Raw genomic sequence first — 18,359 nt, 5'->3', positions numbered from 1 at the left:
TGATGAAAAATAGAAGTGTTAGAAAAAAGAAAGTGATTTTCATGGCATTTGTGTTAAATAAAAATGTAAATTAACAAATAAAGACTTATATTAGTTTTCTCCCTTCCACAGCTTTAGCTAATAAAACTTCAAAACAGATTGGAGATGTACAGTTTTAAAATCTGAAAAATGAACAACCTTAAATGGAACCATATGAAATTCACAACAGTAAAGCAATCTGAGGTAAAAATTACCAAAATTCAAATGAAGGAAATTCAAAATGAAATGGATGAAGGGCAATTAAGTACCTATTTTGACAATTCTAAGTGGTCAAGTTTTTAAAGTATGACACAGGAACCTTAACCTATCTATATATGAGTGATAAATGAGGCATTTTGTGTCATTACATTCCCATAAATCACTTTCTTTAACTGCTGACGGCTTTTATCAGATCTAACCTTTTCAAGCTTCTATTAGAGTGCTAACATTTTCAACTTTGACACATGTGCAGTTTACAAATTCTGCAGCTGATTAACTCTGGACAGAAGCTCACTAGCATCATTGTCTTTAAGTTGGGTGAGAGCCTCAGGGTCTCAAAAACTCACACTTACACTATAGTACAAAAATTTCCAGTAATATATTTGGGCATGGGTGGGATTTCAAGTTGCTAAACAATTGTTTTCTATCTTGGTGACTCAGGAAATGATTACTCAAAAAAAATAAAAATAAAAAAGCCTGCTGGTGCTTAAATTCTCTAAATACTCAGCTGAGTGAATTTTTTGGCCAAAATATTAATGGATAATCAATTTCCAAAGATATAAATAATAAAGAAAACCAAAGAGAAGGCAGCCATGTGCAAAGCAAAATTTAAAAGGGTTAGAATAATCATGGGGAGATTTAAGTACCTATTGGGTGATACCTACTCATTCAGACAAATCATCTTCTAAACTAAAAGTCCCTTTGGTTTGGTCTGTGTACTTTGTGGACTATTTTGATCAATGTAGTCAGTCAATCCAGTGATGTGGGAAAAAAAAAAAAGTTGAGTTACTTATCTGACATTAGTTCATTAAAATATTCTTTCTTCTACTTTTCAACCAATTGAACTGGCATCAAGAGTACTTTCAAGTACTTGAAGAACTGCTATGTTGAAGAGGATTTGATTTGTTCTTCTTGCCTCTTGGAGTGATGTCTTAAAGCTATAAAAGTAGATTTCACTTCCATGAAATGAAAAAAAAACTTCGTAAAAATATGAACTCTTCTGACAGGAAAAATCTTCAATTAAGGTAGAATAATCACTTTTGGAGATGTCAGAGAAGAGGAAATTCTTCACAAGGTGATGTCGGGGATTTCTTTCAAACTGGACACCCTGTGACTTCCTCTGGAGTTCTTGCCTGATATAGAAATGACTCATGCTATCTCATCTATAAGAGAGGTTACAACTTCCACATATAACAGGATAAGATAACTTGGAATCACCATCGGATTAAGGGCCATTTAGTCCAACTTATACCTGACCAAATTTTTTTTCTGTGACACATTAAAAAATCTGCCTAAAAATGACTAACTCTGGAGTGATCCATTTCACTTTTGACAAGCTTGCCAATTTCTTTTTCTTTTTCTTTTGAGGCAATTAGGGTTAAGTGATTTGCCCAGGGTCACACAGCAGGGAAGTGTTATGTCAGAGGCCAAATTTGAACTCAGGTCCTCCTGGCTTCAGGGTTGCTCTTTTTTTCTAAAGTATGTTGCCCTGGGGGCAGGTAGGTGGAGATAAAGAGAGCACCACCTTGAAATCCAGCCTCAGCCTCCTTACGTGTGATCCTGAGCCCATTTAACTCCAATTGTCTTGCAAAATAAATTAAAAAAAAAAAAAAAAAAAAAAAAAAAAAAAGTGTGTTGGTCAGTATGGAATTTTTTGTTAAATATTTTTCAGTCATACTTGATTCTTCCTGACCTCATTTTGAGGTTTTCTTGGTAAAGATACTAGAATAGCTTACCAATTCCTTTTTCAAGTCATTTTATAAATGAAGAACTAAAGCAAACGGGTTAAACAACTTATCCAGTCACACAGCTAATAAGTGTCTGAAGCTGTATTTGAATTCAGATCCTCCTAACTGCAGGACTAGCATTCTATCCACTATGCCACTTAGCTTTCCCTCAATATGCAACACAATGATCAAATGTGGTCTAGCCCACAGGGATGTATTATTGGATTTGTTTCTATTAATACAGACCAAGATAGCATTTCAGTTTGATACACATACACTGTTGACTCATACTTTTCTTTTTTACCTACATCATTTTGTATAACTTGTTGTCTAGCTATATCTCCACCATCTTGTACATTTGATTTTTGTATGGGTGTATATATATATATATATATATATATATATATATATATATATATATATATATATATGTACATAATACATATATATATAAACATATAATGTAAAAACAGCAAATTTAACAAGAATGCCTAAGTAATCTAATTCATTGATAAATCATTGAACAGAAAGGGTCAGAGACAATGAACCTGTGGCACTTTGCTAATGACCTCTCTCTAGGTTGACACTGATCTCATAATTACTGCTCTTTGGATCTGGTCATTCAAGCAGTTCCTATTTATCCAATTGTACTATTCCAGTTCATGAGGATATTCTGAGAAGACTTCTCTATTTAAAGAAGGGAGCAGAGATTATTGTGAGCCAGGCTTATTACGGTAAGCTCTTGTATCATCACTTGACTTAACTTTAAAAAAAAAAAAAGTGAAACATACATAAAAATAAATAGTATTATCATCATTTTGGCTTTCAATTCCCTATTAATTGTCCTTTCTTTTATAGTTCTACATTTGAGTAGTTTTTTCCTTATAGAGAAATGCTCTACTGAAATATAGCTATATTTTATCCATAGCATTCTCTTGTACTACTAGTTTACTCTTATCAAAAAAGGAGATGAGAACAGTCTCTCCTCCTCTGATTCTGATAGACCCTAACTGTTTCACACTGGCCTCTGCTTCCTTCTCCAAATGTTGACAATCCATTCCTTTATAAGTATTAGAATTTTCCTAGGAGCTATGTTAAGATCATTGCCCTATAAATTGAAGAAGCTACTTTCTTTCTCTTTAAAAAAAAAAAAAAAAAAAAAAAAAAAAAGCTTCACATTTGCCAATCTCCTGTTGTCTACTATTTGTCAGGTTGTTAAAATGCCATTAGTACCCCTAGTTTACAGCTAATCTGGACCAGGCTGATCTGAATTTCCTAAGAACAGCTTGAATATTTCTTACTTATCTCATAAGAATTGTAATACATACATAAATAAACACACACATATACAAATGAAATATATTTTAAAAAATTATCATCATCTTGGTTTTCAATTCTCTATTAGTTATTCATTCTTATATGTTTCCTAATATGTACATAACTCTCCTAGGTAAAGAATAGAAAAGTAAAAAATGAGAGTTAAGTAGTTCTCTCCTCTGGTCTATATCATTGCTTTATACGACAAATGCTTCTTGGTCTTTTGACTTCTTGTCTCTAAATACCTAAAAACCCTTTGTTGTCTGTGGCATTCATTTCTATCTTTGCGGTTATTACAAAACAATTCTCACAAATTTATTTATTATTAGCCAGGCTGAAGAAAATCCAGATGTTGGTACTTTGACCACTAGAAAGCTGGTACTTAAATAGTTCTGATAAGAACTAACTAGATATCAGAACTAATTGTAAAGCCTGAAGAGACAAGTAGAAGGCAGGAAAACTGAAATGTTTGCAAAAGACCCTTCTGTAGCACATTGTCTCTTGTTGATAAATGACAAATCTTGAAAAAATAGTTAATGAAGGACAAGTTTTTCCAGTGTCACAACCAATAGTCTTGCCATGTCACCATCTAAGCATTATCCATGACAAATTAAAAACTTCTTTATTTCACTAATAATGTCACTCATCACCGAAGCTGTGCAGTTATACTTTGACAATTCAGATGTAAATCCTGGGTTGCCTATGTGTATTCATGACAAAGGCATATTTATCATTTAAAACAAAAGGACATGACTTCTGGGTGTTCATATCAAAGGCCAGTGATGGATGAGGCCATGCTAATCAAAAGAGAGAGCAGAAAGAACACAGATGTTTGCTACTTTGATTAAGAAAAGACCATCCCCCCACAAAAAAAATTCCCAATATGGCCTTATTTTTGAAAAATGTTTGATTTTTAGCAGGTATTTTAGAAGCTTATATATTCTGAGGTATAGATAATACTAATATTTAAGTTCAAATCATATAATGCTAAAGGCATCAGATCTCAAAGAATTCTTATTTCTCAACAATTATTCAGCGAAATTCCTACAACTGGTAAGGTCCCCCCCAGTACTTACTTTTCATCCAGATTTAGGGGGGGGGGAAAGTAAACAAACTAAAGATTAAAACAATATAGAAATAAAAACTAGAATTTACTGAACTAACTGATTTTTAACATTCTTTTAGTGGATCGCTTTTTGTACTTGTAAGTTGAACAAGACCTCTAGGAACTATAAAGCCATCAGGCCCTAAGAAATGCCTATTTTTATTATGTCTTAAGCTAGTATATCTGTACAATTTGCATTTTACTCCCTGTTCTTACACTGAAAAGAAAAAAAAAAACAAAAACAGTTGCTGCACTTATTTTAAGTTTTTTTTTTTTCCCCCAAAAGAAAGCAATTAATTCTAGTGATCTCAGCATGCATGCACAGCTTTCTGATGAGAGACTTACAATAAATGTGGTATGGGGGGGGAGGGCGGGAAAGGTATTTAGAGTGCTAGGGCTATTGATAGCAACTTCTTCCCATCCCACTGATGAAGAGCTATCATCAGGACTTGCTAATAGAAATCCAATTTACAAGGTAGGACCTAAACTGCTAATTTGAGTGCCTTTCAAGATGCTCAGGGTTAGTAACACTTCAAACTGAAAACAAATACACAGTATTAGTGGGATAGGGCTATTTTCTTGTTAGTTACAATTGGGAAGTCCCGACAGCAAAGTCACCTTGAAGGGAAGAAGGCAGGGAAATCAGGGGGTGGGGGCATTTGGGGGTGGGGAAAGGAACAACTTTTGTTTTGATCTGTTTTCCTTGCTACCTTTCCATTTGGGGTGACAGCAAGTTTGGTGTCAAGGAGATTGAAAAACTCAGTCTTGGTAGAGTATCACCAAACAAACACGCAAACTGGTAGAAAGAAATAAAGGCTTAAGCCTTTTCAAACTTAAATTCAGGAAATATTTCACTAGGTGAATTGCCATAAGCAAATTTTTCTTTCATTCCAATAACGTCTGTCTCAAAATAGGAAAACCAAGAATTTATCAATAATGATAGCTCCTAGTCCACAATGACAATATTAATACCTATTAAAAGATTTCTGAGTTTATTAGATCACCCAATGCAATCCATTTTACATTACTGGGCTGTACTTAAATTCTGCACTTAACCATTCTGAGTCATGGCTTCAGTAACTTTATCATAAAGTCATTTTTTGGTTATCGTTTGTTTTGTTTTGTTGGTTTGATTTATAAACTGGCTTCTTTCAGAGTGAATTAACAGTTGAATATGCTGGAGAGTTTCCCACACAATATATTAAGAAGTGTTTATGGAATAACAAAAATGCTTCACCTTTTGGCCCTTTTATGAAAAATTTACTGGATGCCTAATATATTTAATATTCAGTAGCATGTGAGAATAATTTTTATGCAATTCTGATAGTTAGAAAGATAGATAACTCAATTATTAGATCATCTATCAAAATATTCAGATGTATAAGAGGCTACTAAAAAGATTGATGACTGAGAAAGTCCACTGATTCTCTAGCCATCATATTCACGCATTTGGCTAGACAACATTTTTCGCTGCCTTCACAAGCAAGCTTCATTACCCATCACTCCACTGAAAAGAGTTTATTATGAGGCTGCCATCTTGGCAAGACTATTATTTAGATGATAAATGCTGGGGAAAAAAAGTGTGTCTAGATTTTTTTTTTTAAAACAAAAAAAAGATGAGCTTTTTTGACACATAAAACAAACAGCATCTAAATTTCTAATTAACTTAAATTTGGCAGATACAAATATAGGTCAGTTAATGCTATGATACTATTTTCCATCTGATTTTTGCCCTTAATTTGTAAAATGTAAATTAACTAATTAGAAGGAAAACTGCATTGTTGGTGACAAAATGCTTCAGCTGGGTCCTTGCTTCTTGACACTTATGATCAACTCTAACAAATTATTGCTAACTGATAGAAAATTATACCTCCTTCCGCTTATAATATAAGAAATTTTCTTGAAAATTAAGATTTTGGAATCTAGTCAAACAAGACCTTATATATGTTTACCCTGGAAGCAAAATGGTAAATAGCTGTAACGCTAAGTCCATCATGGACTTTACTGTGTTGGATCTACCGGCAGAAGCTGAAGAAAGAAAATTGTGGATACTAAATACTGTAGAGTTTAACATCTTATGTTTTCTATGGTTTAAAAAAATGGAATTCACATTTAGCTCTATAACAGTTTATGTATAAGTTATTTTAGATCTTCAGGATTTTTTCTTTCTTTTTCTTACCCTATTCTGTCATTTCAATGGATCTATTATGGATTTCAAGAATTAGTGAGAGGACAGCAATATCAAGTGAAGAATGGTGAGAAAAAAAGACTTTACTTGCCTGAGTTTTGGCACTAAAACCTGTCATTGTAAGTAAGACTATATGATGTAATAGTTAAGCAGAAAGAGGTTTTTAACCACTCCTAGGTAAGGACTACAGTGCAAAGTATATTCAAACTGTCAGATGTAAACGTCAATTAAAAATTACAAGAAATGCTGAAAGGTAAGGTCTATGGGGGTTGTTCTGTTTGACACAGTGGAGAATCTGTGACCAGGCCTTTGGCAAGGCATGGCAAGATCTGTGCTGTCAGTTTCTATAGTACACAAACTTAGATGTCTAATCTGAATGAGAAATACCAGGAAAACGGGAGCTGAAGCCTTTTGGGAATGTAGATTGGAGCTGAAAGCCTTCTGTCTGGAATATGAGATAGTCTTTGGTGATGTGATGAAGTTTGAAAGAGCAGAGAAAAAAAGAGAAAGAGAAACTAATTCAAAGACATGAAAAAGATCCTGGGTGCCACAGGAAAGTTGATAAAACATTCCAACATAGATGAAAAGGGCCTTTGTAAATTAAATTCTAAGTTCAGACACACCTCCAAAGTACATAGATAACTTATATTATAAGGCTTTTGTCCAAGGTAAGTTATCATGCTGAAATAACAAGAATTTAAATGTTATTAGTATTTTCTACTCCTTAGGTAATATAATACAATCCATTATGATACTGCAACCCTTCTTAATTTTCATACTATCAAAAGCATAATCTAAATAATGCTCAAAGAAAATTATTATAATTATTTTTATTTTCCTAGCTGGAATAGTAGTGGGATAAAAAGCTTTCCTACCAGTTTTTCAGGAAGAACATCACTTAGGGTATTCAGATTTTTTTTTTTACATATTTTGAAATAAATGATAAAAATTATGGATGTCTACTTATACATATACATACACAGTGACATGAGGTTATTTAGGCAATTTGAAATTTTAAGTTAGAATAATGTTTGCTTTATATATCAACCATTTCAAGTGAAAGTGGCATATCTTAACACTCCATTTCATGGTAGGAAAATGGAATGAGGGAGGAGCATCTTTGCATATGGCACAAAATTCTCTGTTTAGTGACTGCCTTGTCTGGGAAAATCACTTATTTTCTCTGCCTCAGTTTCCTCATCTGTACATTGAGGGGGCTGGATTTGAAGGCCTCTGAAGATCTTTTCTAGTTCTGAATTTGTAATCTAATGATTCCCCCCCACATCCCAGCAGGTAACACCTCAACCTCTTCAAATACCAAATGAGTTTCACCTAAAGGCAGTTACTTTAAGAGCTATGTAGAACATGGGACAGACGTCTTTCAAAGACCCCAGCTGTCTGAAATCCATGAAAATTTTGTTTTCGTCATGAAAAAAAAGACAGGTTGTTAAACACTGAGTATTTTAAAAGACCCCCAGTTCATTTAGTTTTTCTCTCCCAAAACATTAATTTGACGAAGTTAAACTGGTGATATACAAATGAAAATTATTGAATTTGTTATGAGTGCTCATATGAGACTTTGGATTGGATGAAGCAAAAATAAAAGGGAGGTGTTTCTTCTCAATTTCAAAAGCTATTAATTTACCCTATCTGGAGAGGTGACACTCTTGTGTTTGAGGTGTGAAGATTTTTATGATGAAGGAGAAAAAAGAGGAATTCAATGTGTGTAGAATAGCTTTACCAGCCTCAAGTCCCCCAATGTTGCAGTAAGGTCAAAACCTTTCAGCATTGTACTTGTGTGTCAAAATATGTCAACAAACCATCATCTTGTAGGACGAAGAATGACCTTTTGGTTCTTTTTATTTGCCAATGAAGCCTTGGAAGCTGGGTATGCGTGAACAGTTCTCCTAGCTGCTTGACAAATGCAACTCCCAAGGTTTCCTCTATATCTACTTGTTAAAGTGCTAGATTCCTACATCTTGGTACAACTTCCTATAAACCTTTACAACTCATGAAGAAAACCAGTATTGCTATATGTTACATGTTACATAATTAAGGTCACCCACTGACTCACAAAATCATTCAAGCTAATCAAAGTGAACACTACAGATGGCATATTGTTGGAAGAATACTGTTTTTCTAAAAATAATGTTTATAAAGTTTAGTCAAATGGGGGTGATGAAATTATGATTATGAGATTTTGATCTCTAATGAAATTAGAAATCATTTTAATTCAAGTGTACTCAGTTGTGTTAATCATATCACTTATTTTCATTGTTGTCTTTTGTACATATATAGGTTAATATAGTCCCAGCTAGCATTACTGACATTCTGAGTTACATTGAGAGCAATGTAAAGAATACATACTAATCCAGAGCATTTTCTAGATGTTTCACTGACATCAAGGAATAATCACTGCCCTTGGCCTAGCCTCAAAAGAACTATTTCAAAGGGATGTAACTATCCTTCAATTCATCTGCAGGGTTTGCTAGTAGCAGATCTACAAATTAAGAATAAACTAGATAAGAATCCAAAATTTGGGGTCAGTTCAATTATTGGCTTCTATAAGAAATTTATTTACTTATTCACATTCTGAATCTAACAAACTTCAAATAAATGAAATATTTCCATGTATGAAATAGAACTGAAAAAGAACATTATACCTTACACCATGAATCTCTGTAGTATACAGTTCAGTTTTCTTTTAAAATATATAGTAAATTTGATATGTGACTATTTCTCTGTGATTGTTTTGAGTTGGTAAACTTATTAGATATTGATAAATGAGAATATATTGTTATGATTTTTTTGAAGCAATTGGGGTTAAAATGACTTGCTCAAGATCACACAGCTAGTTAAGTGTCAGGGGCTAAATTTGAACTTAGGTATTTACTAATGTTCTATTCACTGTGCCACCTCATTGTGTCTCAACTATATTTTATTAAATTCTACTGACAAAGAAATATATAACATTTGAACAGAGAATATTAAGGATGGAGGGAGGAGAATGGGGCCCTAGCTGACAAAGCTGTAGGGCAGAGCTTAGCATTCCAGAGCTTAGGTTTCTAAAAGTTCATGATTTAATATAAATCGTTTTCCCAAACCAGGCAGTAAGTATGCCTAAGAGCCCACATTCTCAGAGGACAATGAGAAGGCAGTGTTTCATAAGTGTTTTGGGTTAAGTTAGAGTTAATGCTTCAGTAGTGGTAGAGGGTGATTGAGCAATAGGAAGCCAAAATAAGGGAAGCTGAGAATAACCAGGAGCAATAGAATTTACTCCTGGTTCAAGCCAAGAACTTAATGCTTACGCTCTCAAAGATTTGGTGATACCTCATTGTAGTGTTAGCCAAAGGCCTGTGCTTCCATGTCTTTTTTTTCTTGCTCTGATCCACTCCATCCCACTTATTCTCTTTTCAGCTACCTTATCCCTATTTCCCTCCCCCAACCTCCACTGAAGGAACAAAAAAACTACAAAACCCATATAACAAACATGCATAGTCAAGCAAAACAAGTTTGTCTCTTGGCTGTATCAGCTTAATTTACAATTACTCGTTTACCCAAAAGTCTACATGTACAGAAACATTGGATTTACCATTGGTAATTCTGAAATAGAACAGGGCTTTGTCATCGTGGTGGACTACACACAAAACTACATCTGCTTAGTCAGTCCATGCTGCTGTGGACTTAGGCTCTGTGTATCTCTGGGTGACCCAAACTGAAGAATGGCCACTGGGCTTATTTCTATATTAATATCTAATACTGACTGCCTCAATCAGTTCAATGAGCCACTTTTCACTTTTATTGAATTCTAAAAAGACAGACAAAAAAAAACAAATCCATTTTTCTATCTACAATAAAATTGCTTCAAATTCTAGCTTTGAGATGATTTGGAAAGAGACAAGTTTAACTACAATATAAAATAAAACATAGGTATGAAAGAACTATTAAAAAAAAAAAAAAGAAAGTGCTAAGGAGAGAGAGAGATCTTTGATTCTCTGCCTAGGTGAGCCTGCTTCTAAGCCGCTTTGCTTTGACACTTTCTAGCTGTGCATCCCTAGGTATTTAACCTATTTGCCTCAGTTTCCTCATCTGTAAAATGGGGATTATAATTACATCTAACTTCCAGTATTATTGTGAGGAACAAATGAGATAATAATTGCAAAGCATTTATCATAGTATTTGATACACAATGTCATATAAATATTAATTATTATATTATTACTTTACCTAACATATTTTCATGGTATTTGTCAATTATATTGGCCAGATTATAACATGAACATTAAGAAAAACAGTGTTTCTGGGAATGTTAGAATGAACTTGACTTCTGCACTAATTAAAGGAATAATCATTTCTACTTTTTGGATACAATAATGACAATAACAACAGGTACTCTCCTAAATGCTTTATAGAAATTATGATTGCATTCTAACAACAATCCTGGGAGGGGAGGTAGTTTTTATTATTTCCCCCATTTTACACATGAGGAAATTATGTCTGAGAAAGGTGAAATGATTTGCCCAGAGTCTCATAACTACTAAGCATCTAGATTTTAACTTGGGTCTTCAGCCTCCAGATCTAGTGCTCTATTTACTGTCTTACCCACCTGCCTATGAGTAGGTGCTTAATAAAAATTTGTTGCTTTTGTTGATGAATCAGCTAAGCAAATAACTTAAAAGACTCCAAATTTAAATTTTTTAGCCTACTTACCTTTATAAAGTGCTTGGGATTTTAAATTGTATGTGCTGTGCTAATTATAAATCACTTTTTATCCAATCAATAAAGGAGACAGCATACTATAATGGATGAAAGAGCTAGTCTTGGAGCCAGGAAGAACAGGATTTAAGTCCAACCTCAGGCATATACTGGCTGTGTGGTCCTGGGTAAGATATTTAACCACTCAGTGCTCACTAAGCCTATTTAAGTTGCAGAGAAGGTACTGACCCAATTATATAGAAATTCCTTCACTTGAGAGATCTCTATATTGATGAAATCACAAGCTCTTTTCCTGCCCCTATTTCTCTTCCATTTTAGGAAAGCCATACTTGGCATTTAAAAAAAAAATTGCAAATTCAGGATACTATTCTTGAAAATAAGAGTTAATATTTAAAATGCCTTTAAAGGAATACAGTTTTACTTGACTAATCCAGGCTTCCTATATCCAAAATTTAGTCTCAATTCATGACTTTTTATTGTAAAATCAGCTGACTGATATAATTCTGCAATAATGTCATCAAACACATTATCATCAAACCCTGCTAAGTAGTTACTCTCCTGGCCCAAGAGGCTCCAGCTCAATTCAATTCAACTCAATAAACATTTATTAAATTCTTATTCTGTGAAAAAACATAAATCTAGGCATCAGGGGATATGGAAAGTTTAAATAAAACACAGTCCCTGCCCTCATTTTCCTGATAGTCTATTAGGGGAATGAGGCACATACACAGATAAGTAGGATATGAAATAATATAAAAGTACATTAGAGAAATACAAATCTAAGTGCTTTTGTAAGGTCCAAGGGAGGAGGGTCATTAATGACTGGGGTACTTACTACTCTTTGCCTGAATGGGTTTGGTTCTGCTCAACTAAGCTGTGCTACAATGAAATTATGTATCTCTCAATATCACTCTGCTTAAAGTAGTGTCTTCATGGAGCCAATTAATGACATTATATAGAGTATATCTGTAAATTAAGAATAAGATTCTATGTATTTTCAAGTCTCCAGTTCACATTTTAGATTTCTGGTATGCACAGTGCCCATCTTACTGATAAATCTCACAGATGAGTATGATTATCATCTTAAACACTTCTATATATGTGCGTATAAGAACATATCAAACACTTTATAGTTCTATTATACTTAGTCCATTATAGTTCTATTATACTTAGTCCACTGTCTCATTTGAGCCTCACAAAACCTTGACTATTGGATATTCCAAGTATTACTATACCTATTTTACAAAAGAAGAAACCAAAACTGGGAAGTTAAGTTACTTGCCCAGTAAATTAGTTAGTAAGTAGCAACAAATCAAGACATCACCCTTGTAATATCATTGATTCTCTTCAAACATGAAGGATGAACAACAGTGGCAGATGTAAAAATACTTTTATCTAGGGTGGAAAGAGTCTTTCAGATATTTAGTAAAGTTATAGCCTTATTTCAGGTGGTGACTAAGTAAACCACACAGGTCAAGTAGGTTTCTAGTACATTTTCAAAAAACTCCAGGGTTAGGGAACATATAACAATCTTCAGTAGCTTATTCTAAGTGAATCTGATCTTGCTTATGGCCAAATCTCTTAACTTAAGCTGTTTTTCTTATTTTAGTACTTAGGATTCTGTAGGCAAAACACATTGAACATGTAAGGGTTAACCTGCAAGCCAGGGCCATATGAAAGAGGAAAAGACATCACTAATTAAGAATTCTCAATTCATTTCATCATCTTTATTGTTCCATAATCTCTTTAAATTTTCTTCATATTCATGTCTCTAGTGGAAAGATTACTCTGAAAAATGTGGTAAAACATTTCTTTCCATTGCTTTGTATCTAAACACAAGAGATTTAAAAACAATTAACAATGGAAGAAAATATGAAAATACTTGCTATTCATATTCAAAATACAGAAAAATAGTATTTATTATGTGGAATCATTACTATAATAAGATTTTAGTCACAGAAAACACTTTTCTTGTCCTCATCAAATATTATAAGGTTACTAGGGCTAATCATGGTGTCAAGTATTCTTTGGGACAATGGAGCCTCAAAATCCCATAACTACCTCCATTGCAAGTGATGGAAAAGCAAATTGTTGTATTTTACCATTGCAGAACCCCTCTCTAGTGTCTTTGCTAATTATTAGTCAATCTGTCTTCTATTGATGCTGATGACTACTTGTTAGTATATAGCAGCAGTGCCTACGAAGACTGCTGTAATTGAAGGTTTGCAAGAGCTTCCATTGCTCAGTCTTCACAATCTAACTTGAGGCACATGTGATCAGTGTGGAAATAGTGGCCCCAATTTTAACAAGGCTGAAATAACTGGCAATCTATGATTGGGCTTAATTGCAGGCTTCCTGGGCGTATCAGGACACAGAAGAAACTTTGGACATTATCTGAAAATCCATCCTTTAAGAGGCTGTAGGAGAGTAGCCTTATAAACACTTCTGCCAGGTCACCACAGACTTGTAAAAGCAGTCTCTAGTCTGGTTGGGAAAATAACAGATCTTTAAAAATACTTAGAGGTAAGAAATGAATTCGAATCAATTCTTGTGGCAGAAGGTATTAGCTTTGCATTGCCTTTAGAAGAGCAGACTCTCTGGAGCCAATGGTTCAAAAACCTGGCTAAATTAGCCCAGTCCTTCATCTTTTCATAAATTTGCTATGGGTTATATTTCCTGGTGTACATCATTTCCCAAAGCTTAACTCTCCCTTTGAATGGACCTCCCTTTGAAGTCCCATCAACTTGTTTCCTGTGCCCACTAATGATGTTATAATATAGTCTATATTTAGGATTTTGTAGGCATATAGGGCCAAATTTCAAAGATCTGGTTGAAATCTTTGGGAAAATAAGTGATAATACAAATATAATAAAATAATTATCCAGAAATAAAATCATTTTTTCTTTAATGCATTTTACCAATATGATTGTCAATCATATTATTTGAAGTCCCTTATATATAAATATAGTTAAAATTCCATTTCATCAAAGAGCTTACATGCCTGAAAAGTTGTTTATAAAATATGTTTTTGAAAAAAACAAATCACATTTTCCTGAGACTCAGAGTTTTACTCTCAAAGAAAACAGTTTGTAGTCTCATTGAAAAAATCTGACTTTGCTGCCATGGATTCTTCTTGTACAGTGGGAATTGCAAGTGTTAGTGCTATATTGTTCAAGGTTCCCCTTCTGGTTCAATGGATTATTCAACCATCTGAGAGTCTAACCATCAATGCTTTTACTAACAACACATTTTAATATGCTTAGGTAGTAGATCCCATGGTGGTTAAAAGTAGTTAAAGAAGATAAAATCTAATCGCAAGAAAATTAAAAGCAGTTGGAAAAAAGCTTCCTACAGTTTTTAGAGTTCCCAGCCAAAATATCAGAAATAGTTTCGGATCTTTCTGGGTCCCAAATTACCCTGAGCCAAGCTTTATCCAAATTATTCATCTTTACCACAATTTTCTTGATTATAACAGGAACAGCTGGTGTAATGGGAGTATAGGCATAAACTCATGTATCCACGATTTTACCAATATTCTGGCTCTCAACAAGTGTCCCCTTTTTCCAGATGGGGACACTAGGGGACAGAGTTAAAATAACTTCTCTAAAGTCATAGAATATGAATATAGAGGTCAGGATTCAAATACAGACCTTATGATTCAGATTGGAGACTGTTTTTTCCCCTTATGTCATCTCACTTAATAAGGACCCCACTATTTCATATGAAAAGAATCAACTGGAGTTTTTTTTTTTTTTTTTTTTTTTTTAAAGAAAAAAAATTCTCTTCTTAGGAGTACTAGGAAGATTGGGCAGGTGCTGAAATCTTTAGTGATTTTATAATTCTTTGAGATGGTTTTAAGCTTTCTTGGAAAGATAAGCAAAATAATATTCTATATTTAATTTAATTATAAATAATTCATTTAATCTGTGATTTCACTGATTCAGAAATTCCCCATGGTGATGTAGATCAGTATCAATCCATGCATGCTCACTTTTTTGCAATTTAATCCATGTCCTCCCAAAAGATCACCACATCAATATGCAGAAGTCTTCTTTACTTTCTCCCAAATCACCTTTCTCCTTCTCCCCCAAAAGTAACAGCATTACTGCAGTACCAATTGTTTAAGAATCCATTCACTTTTTTTCCAGTCCATCTTCTCTTTATGTCATATAATTCTTGGATGACATCTTATATCTTTCCTTTAGAGTTCCTCAAGTTATATATTGCAGTCTTTTCACATGATGATGTAGTTCTCAATATGATGGTCATCTTTAATTTTTCGAAGCAGTAGTATTCTGGGTTTCGCTGCCATAATACCAGCAAAGTGGTATTTAAAAAAAGAAAGAAAGAAAGAAAGAAAAAAAGAAAAAGAAAAAAGGAATCTTTGCTTTTACAGAAAACTTAGGGCCAGGAAAAGAATTTACTAATTTCCTGAAAGCAATCCAGCCTACTCTTATCTTATTCAATTCTAGGACCTGTTCATTATTCTTTTGTACAAGTCTGTCCCAAATTTACATATTATTGATTATTGGACATCAATCCAAATGCATGTTGAAATCTGTGCAACAATCAGTCAAAAACATTTATTGAGCACTTATTGTGTGCCAGGTTCTTGATCATCCTGTAGAGAAAGAAAGTTCAAATTCTCAAGTGATTATAGATCTTTCCCAAGAAACTTACCCTATGTGGATAGAAATGTTAAATCTCTTTATATAGTTTTCCAAGAAACTCTGTAAATGTCTTAAAATGATGCAATCCATACAATGTCATCCACAAAGGAGAATATGAAGGATCTCACCATCCATGGAGAATTCCTCCTCAATCAATTACATCTCATCTATCATAGTGGTAAATATCTTTGCTATGCAATTAATTTCTTTTTTATGTTTTGCCTGACTTTAAGTATTAGTCATTGAATAAAGTTGTTTCTAATGTCATTTCTTTCAAGGAATCATGAATGATCTTGATGTATGGACAGGAAACAGCTTGCTGTCAAAGAATCTGTAAGCAGTATTTTGCTTCCTTGAGCCAAATGCTTATTCAATAAATAAGCAAAATTAGAATAGTTTATTCTTTACAATTTTCATTCCGTTATAAGATAATCCAATGCTGAATATTATGGAAATCTGTTAATCTCCTTCTAATGTCCTCATCAATGATTTCATTAATACATATACAGATGATTCTCATGGAATTTTAAAGAGATGGAAAAATAGTCACAAGTCTCTACTGATGTTCTCTTAAACATTTGAGGGTTTTTTGTTTTTTTTTTTAATACTTACCTTTGTTATTTTCCTCTCCTTCAGATATTTTATATTGGTTCATCAATGAATCTTCTCTATATCAAAGTTTCTTAAACTATGGGTAACAACCCCATATGAGATCTTGTAAACTGCCTTTTGGAATCATGAAATTGTGATTTATTTTCAGTAAATGTTTGATTTGTATATCTACTCTGTATACCTATATATTCAGGGTCACATAAAAATTTTCTTGGGTGAAAAGGGGTCATGTATGGGAAAAGTTTAAGAAGCCCTGTTCTATATGATCTAGGTTCAGTCCAGTTGATTTTCATGTCTTTGTTGTCATTAATACTATTCACTTCCTTTAGAAGCTCCTCAGGAACTATTTTCTCAGGAGATAGGGGTTCAAGACAATGGTTCCCATCCTTCATGGAGAAAAGTTGGTTGAAATGTTGTTTGGAAATCTTATCTATTTTTCTTTTGCTTGTAGCCCTCATCTTACACAAACTTGAATATAATTAAGATGACTTTGTTTCACTGGAAATTTAAGCAGGATTTCTTTAACTTGGTTTTACTGTCCACTACTTCCCTCTATTTTTTCTGTTTTCATTCATTTCAGTCATGTCTCACTTTGTGACCTTTCTTGGCAGATACTGGAGTGGTTTTCCATTTTCCAGCTCCTTTTACAGATGAGGAAACAAAGTGAGTAGAGGTTAAGTGACTTGACCAGATTTGAACACAGGTGTTCCTGACCCCAGACTTGGCACTCTATCTACTGCACCACCTAACTTTCCTACTTCTACTTTACAGGATATCCTCTATCTTGTATCCTTGTATTGCTTACAACTATCCTTCTTCATAAGATTTTAGAGCTGGTTTATATTCTAATTCATGGTTGATTTTGACACTCAATACTCAATTTGCACCATTTGGCAAGTAAAAGATTTCCTGACTATCATGCTTTCAATGCTTTTGGTCTTCTCATTGTGGCAGTTAACTTAAATATCAAAATATTTAGAGGAAGTTATCATTGTTGTACATGTGATTACTGTTATCTTTTCATTTTACCTCATTCCTCATTCCCACTCTCTGTTTTTGTTTTCATCAGGAATTTTGCAGTTCATCGCACATATTAGGAACTTGACAATTTTTTGCTGAATCACCTGAGTTATCCTTCACTGACTTAAAAGAATGTAAGCTACTTGAAGTTAGGGATTGTCTTGTTTGTTTACTTGTATACTCAGCATTGAACATAGTGCCTGGTCCATGGTAGACTCTTTTTTTTTTTTTTTTCTTTTAATATTTATTTCTGTCTTGTATCTTTAATTTCTTATTTTCCCCTTATTTTTTATTATATATATATGTATATATATATATATATGTATATATATATATATATATATATATATTTATAATAATATCCCTTGTATTCATTTTTCCAAATTATCCCCCCCCCTCTCTCTACTCCCTCCCCCCGATGACAGGCAATCCCATACATTTTACATGTGTTACAATATAACCTAGATACAATACATGTGTGTAAATGCCATTTTCTTGTTGTACAATAAGCATTAGATTCCGAAGGTACAAGTAACCATGGTAGACTCTTAATAAACGGTTTATTGGACCATATTTTGTTGATGTATAGAGTCCTAAGGGTTACACACACACACACACACACACACACACACACACACACACACATTGAAGAAATAGAATAGAAATGGAGAGATTTCTGCTTCTACTTGAAGGAGAGGAGAAAAAAAGATAGGATAATTTTAAATTCCCAAGAGAAAAGTCTGATCTAGGTACCTGAATATCTATGT

At 33.5% G+C, this 18,359-nt stretch overlaps 1 protein-coding gene and 1 long non-coding RNA gene across 7 annotated transcripts in view; one reads left to right on the top strand and one right to left on the bottom strand.

The window, feature by feature from the left end:
- CDIN1 (CDAN1 interacting nuclease 1) overlaps positions 1 to 18,359 on the bottom strand; it is a 265,077-nt gene that overhangs the window by 80,827 nt on the left and 165,891 nt on the right. The gene's annotated exons all lie outside the window — the stretch shown is intronic.
- The window catches only part of LOC141554776 (uncharacterized), a 58,981-nt gene continuing 45,410 nt past the window's right edge, over positions 4,789 to 18,359 (top strand). For 3 of the 4 annotated variants that reach the window (XR_012485947.1, XR_012485946.1, XR_012485944.1), the window contains exon 1: positions 4,789 to 4,861. This is a non-coding gene — a long non-coding RNA (uncharacterized LOC141554776). Of the gene's footprint in view, positions 4,862 to 17,641; positions 17,727 to 18,359 lie in introns of all 4 variants that reach the window. The other variant, XR_012485945.1, reaches the window with a different exon arrangement.

This window comes from Sminthopsis crassicaudata, chromosome 2, assembly GCF_048593235.1.
Source record: "Sminthopsis crassicaudata isolate SCR6 chromosome 2, ASM4859323v1, whole genome shotgun sequence".
NCBI classification, from domain to species: Eukaryota; Metazoa; Chordata; class Mammalia; order Dasyuromorphia; family Dasyuridae; genus Sminthopsis; species Sminthopsis crassicaudata.
This window is presented reverse-complemented; position numbering and strand designations above follow the sequence as displayed.